The sequence below is a fragment of the Apodemus sylvaticus genome, chromosome X, assembly GCF_947179515.1.
Source record: "Apodemus sylvaticus chromosome X, mApoSyl1.1, whole genome shotgun sequence".
NCBI lineage: Eukaryota > Metazoa > Chordata > Mammalia > Rodentia > Muridae > Apodemus > Apodemus sylvaticus.
Window position 1 is genome coordinate 116,355,662 of NC_067495.1, and position 5,812 is coordinate 116,361,473.

Consider the following 5,812-nt stretch of genomic DNA (forward strand, 5'->3'; position numbering starts at 1 on the left):
AATATAGATTGGCATAATTTGAGAGTGTCCACCCAAAGTTCATGTGTTGGAACCTAATGATCCCATATGGCAGTGCTGAGGATTGCAGCCTATGTGAAAGGTATTTGGGTTTTGGAACCAAAGACCTCATGAATGGGTAGTATCTTTCCTACATAAGGCCTCAGTCTTGTGGTTATTATAAGACTGGGTTATATAAGACAAGCCCACCCCTTGCATTCTCTCTCTTCTCTGTGCATTTGATTCCCCTTCTTACCTCCATAAGTTGAAACAATATAGGGCCTCACCTGAATCCCAGAAGACTCCAGTACTGGTACTGGTGAGGCCCTATACTGTTTGATCTGTGAAATACAGTAGACCTCTACTCTTTACAAATCAGGTGCTCCGTTACAACCTAAGATCGACATGGACCAAAGTAAAAAGGAAATTATCTCTAAGAAAAGTGAAGCGCAGTGGCAGAATGCTTGCCTAGTATGCATGAGGAGCTAGATTCCATCCCCAACACTGCAAGAAAAGAAAAAGATTATTGTGCTATCCAGAACCTGCAAAAACAGCCCAGGATTAGAAACATGAAACATACATTCCCGCCAGTCATGCCCTTTCCACCAAGATGTTCTGATATACTCTAATCTTTGAGGATTCCTCCTCTAAGTCATTAATAAAATTGTCAAGAGCAAAGATTTGTAACAGGACTTGAGGTTACCCCTTGGGAGCTTGTCATCACTAACCAGATGACAAGTCTGTGTGGGCAGACTTGAGCAACCAGCTACTAACTCCACCCCTAATTATCCTCACAGCCAGTCCCTGTTGTACTGTTTTGCACACATAAAAGGATGAACGTCCTCAGGTAGTGTTCAGCAAATGTCACTCTAGCAAACCTATGACAGATAATGAAACTAGTCTGACAACATTTCTTCCCAGGGAGTCACAGTGGACATAAGCCATTTTATTAGACTATCTCCTGGAACTGTCAAGCATATTGATCTATTCATTAACACTTCAACTCTCCTTTCCATTTGAAAATCTATAATCCAACCTGCATGCCTTTGGCCTTTTAGCTTCTCCTAATCTCCAAACTAATGAAATAAAATTGTGTCCAATAGGAGTTTAGCTGTCTTATTGGCCACTCAATGTTTTGAACAATGTAATTTGGACAGACTATAGACTTACACCTCCTTTAAGCAATGGGACACTTTTTTGATAAGTGGTTTACCCATCTTGGACTTTCCTTCCTATTATTGTCTGACCTAGACTCTCACTAGTCAGCGTGTGGTTAATAACTACCAGCAGCAGCAGAGCAGCAGCAATAGTGTCCCTGGGAACTTATTAAAGATGCAAATTCTTCAGACCCACCAAATCCCAACATATGGCACATACATGTTAAGTTGATATGAACACTGAGCCATGCTTTTAGGATAAGATTTTCTTCTTATCAGAAAATATATGAAGAAAATGGAATCAGAGGGAGGGGGTTCTGCACTTTTATCCACCATAATTATGCTATAGTCAATCTCTTTCAAGACATCTTTTATTTTTTTATTTTATTTTTGTTTTGTTTTGTTTTTTTTTTGAGACAGGGTTCCTGGCTGTCCTGGAACTCACTCTGTAGACCAGGCTGGCCTCGAACTCAGAAATCTGCCTGCCTCTGCCTCCCAAGTGCTGGGATTAAAGGTGTGCACCACCACTGCCCGGCTCAAGACATCTTTTAATTTATTGAAATTAAAATGTAATCACAGCTGGGCAGGGGTGGTGCATGCATTTAATTCCAGCACTCAGGATGCAGAGGTAGTCAGATCTCTCTGTGAGTTCAAGGCCAATCTGGTCTACAGAGTGAGTTCCAGGAGAACCAGGGTTGTTACACATAGAAACCCTGTCTCGAAAAACCAAAAAGAGGGGGGGGAAAGGAAGCACATTATTTTCCCTTCCCCACTCTGACACAAGTTCACACTGCTTACAAAGGCATTCGGAATTTGTCTCTTGTCTTTGAGGATCCTTTCCAAATTTAAGCTGCTGCGAGGGTAAGTTGTTCTACTAGGTCAAGAATCAATGTTAGGGGCTGGAGAGATGGCTCAACAGTTAAGAGCACTGACTGCTCTTCTGAAGGTCCTGAGTTCAAATCCCACCAACCACATGGTGGCTCACAACCATCTGTAAAGAGATCTGACGCCCTCTTCTGGTGCATCTGAAGACATTGACAGTATACTCATATACATAAACTAAACCAATAAATCTTTTTTATATTCTTTTGTTGGTTTTTGATTTTTTATTGGATATTTTATTTATTTACATTTCAAATGCTATCCCCTTTCCTGATTCCCCACACACACAGAGAACCCCCTACTCCACCCCCTCCTCCTACTTCTATGAGGGTATGCCCCCACACCCACACCCACCCACTCTTGACTCCCCACCCTCAAATTCCCCTACACTGGCACATCGAGCCTTCACCGGACCAAGGGCCTCTTCTCCTATAGATGCCCGACAAGGACATCCTCTGCTACATATAAGGCTGGAGCCATGGGTCCCTCCATGTGTACTCCTTGGTTGGTGGTTTAGACCCTGGGAGCTCTGGCTGGTTGATATTGTTGTTCTTCCTATGGGGTTGCAAACCCCTTCAGCTCCTTCAATCCTTTCTCTAACTCCTCCATTGGGGACCCTGTGATTAGTTCAATGGTTGACTCTGACATCCACTTCTGTATATATCAGGCTCTGGCAGAGCCTCTCAGGAGACAGCTATATCAAGCTCCTGTCAGCATGTACTTCCTGGCATCTGCAATAGAGTCTGGGTTTGGTAACTGTATATGGGATGCCTGACTGGTGTGAGGTGGAATCTCAGGGTCATTTCTTTAGTTGCTTCTCGAGCATTCAAGTTTCCTCAATTGAGAATTCTTTGTTTAGCTCTGTACCCCATTTTTAATAGGGTTATTTAATTGTCTGGAGTCTGATTTCTTTTTTTTTAATTTTTAATTTTTAAATTTTGTTTTGTTTTGTTTTTCAAGACAGGCTGTTTGTCTGGCTGTCCTGGAACTCACTCTGAAGACCAGACTGGACTCAAACTCAGAAATCTGCCTGCCTCTGCCTCACAAGTGCTGGGATTAAAGGCATGTGCCACCACCGCCCAACTGGAGTCTAATTTCTTGAGTTCTTTGTATATATTGGATATTATCCCTCTGTCAGATGCAGGGTTGGTAAAGATCTTTTCCCAATCTGTTGGTTGCTGTTTTGTCCTATTGATGGTATCCTTTGCCTTACAGAAGGTTTGTAATTTTGTGAGGTTCCATTTGTCAATTCTTGATCTTAGAGCATAAGCCATTGGTGTTCTATTCAGGAAAATTTCCCCTGTGCTCATGTGCTCGAGGCTCTTCCCCACTTTCTCTTTCTATTAGTTTCAGTGTGTCTGGTTTTATGTGGAGGTCCTTGATTCACTTGAACTTGAGCAATCATTAAAAAGTCAAGAGAGGGGGCTGGAGAGATGGCTAAATGGTTGAAAGCACTGACTGCTCTTCCAGAGGTCCCGAGTTCAAATCCTAGCAACCAAATGGTGGCTCACAACCATCTGTAATGAAATCCAATGCCCTCTTCTGGTGTGTCTGAGGACAGCTATAGTGTACCCATACATACTAAACAAACAAACAAACAAATAAATAAATAAATCTTTTTAAAAAATAAAAAGTCAAGAGAGAAGACCTGAGGTTTGAGATACAAATAGTAACCCAGTGTGATGGCAAATTTTATGTCAACTTTTCACAAACCAGAGTAATTTGGGAGGCAAGAAAATCAATTGAACAAAATGCCCCTACCAGACTGGCCTATAGGCAAGTCTGCAGTGAATCTTCTTAATTAGTGATTGATGTGAAAGGGTCCAGCCCATTGTGGGTAGTTCCGTCCCTGGGCCCATGGCCTTGGGTTCTATAAGAAAGCAGGCTGAGCAAACCAAGTTGAGCAAGCAGCACCCCTCCATGACCTCTGCATCAGCTCCTGCCTCCAGGTTCCTGCCCTTTTTGACTTCCTGCCCTGACTCCTTCAGTAATGGAGTATGACTTGAGAGTTGTAAGCTAAAATAAGTCCTTTCCTCCCCATGTTGTTTATGGTTGTGTTGTTATATTACAGCAATCAAAACCCTATCTAAAATACCCAAGACTGAAATAGAATAAAAATTCCTGAAATGACAACTATATAGAAGGGAGATTTATAAAAATGTCAGCACATTCAAAACTAATCTAATCAAATGATTGGACGACATAAATAATACAATGGTAAAGGCATGTTATTACCTACAAAAAAGATAATTTAAAATGCTGAGAAAAGAAACTCCCCCCAAAAGTGGGACATGAGAAGCTGGAACTGTAGCTTATCAATAGTATATATGTAGCATTTGTGTGACCATAGATTCCATTGCTATCACCAAAACAAAATTGAATGTAATATGAGCAAGTAATTGGTAGAGCATAAGAAAAGAGAAACCAATTGAACTTGAAGAGAGTAGTATTCCCCTACAAGTGGCCCAGGTATGTGAAGATATAGGATTACATCTTCTCCAGTGGTCAGATGACACAGTCTGATTGTGAATGAAACAAAATGTACACAATGCTGATTTCAATGTTATGCTTGCTGGCTTTCAATGTGAACCTATAAATAAAGTGTGAAATATGAATACAGTTATAGTGTGGACTGTAAATATAAAAGTGATAGAAGCTTTAGCAGCATATAAATGAACCAAATAACTGACAGTAGTTGGGAGTTATTTCTAGACTTGAAGCATAGAGACTTACAAACATATATATTAGTAGTATGTTCCCCATGCTCCAGTGGAAGGCCACACAGGCGTGAATATGTGGGTAGTAGACTTGATGGGGGAAAGAGAGGATACAAAGTTGAGTGGGCAGGGAAGAGGTGTGGATGGGGAAGTGTTGGATGAATGGATAATATAGTAAAAACTCATTGTACAAAATTCTCAGCCAACTAATTTTAAAAGTATAATTGAAAATGTAAGTGTATTATAAAATAGAGTAAAGGTAAACAATGAACTTTTCAAAAAAGAAGGGGAGATATAAATCCCTTATCTGGCATAAAGAGGAGTCTGTACTGCTGGTAGGTAATGAATCAATATTTTGAAATAAAAGTGCCTTGCTAAAAATTATGGAACTAGCGGGGGTGGGGAGGGGTGGCGCACGCCTGTAATCCCAGCACTCTGGGAGGCAGAGGCAGGAGAATTTCTGAGTTCGAGGCCAGCCTGGTCTACAGAGTGAGTTCCAGGACAGCCAGGGCTACACGGAGAAACCCTGTCTCAAAAAACCAAATAAATAAACAAACAAATAAATAAATAAATAAATAAATAAATAAATAAATAAATAAGTATTATGGAGCTACCCCCTCTGGCAATGGGCAGAGACACCTTGGAGGTGGTGGTGTTCTTAGCAATCAGGGGCAGAGAAGTTGACAGTCCTTTGTTCATCCTAGCTTGATGCATAGCTTAGTGGCCAAAGCTGTCTTATGCCTAGGACTCATAAAAATCAAATCAAATCAAATGCAGGCAGCGCAGCAGGGGAAAAGGAAGACAGTGACCTGCAGACCAGCCACCATGCCACCCACAGACATGCCGTCCTGCGCATGGCACAGATAGGCCAGAGACACCTGTTTGCTGCCAAGCCTATGCCGTGCCGCACAGCCAGCCTGCATCAGGAGCCACCACAATGTGTGAGTATTGCGATGTCAGATGGAAGAGAAAGAGAAGCGGTACAGCTTGAGCAGTATGACGAGAGATGGACCTGGAGACTCACAGGTAGAAAGAGCGGGCTGTTGTGGGTGAATGTGG

General features: G+C 41.8%; 1 non-coding gene across 1 annotated transcript; it reads left to right on the forward strand.

Annotated features, from left to right (window-relative positions):
* Nucleotides 1–5,367: 5,367 nt before the first annotated feature.
* Nucleotides 5,368–5,507, forward strand: LOC127675916 (small nucleolar RNA SNORA48). Its single transcript, XR_007975593.1, has one exon. It is a non-coding gene; the product is annotated as a small nucleolar RNA SNORA48 (small nucleolar RNA).
* Nucleotides 5,508–5,812: the final 305 nt, after the last annotated feature.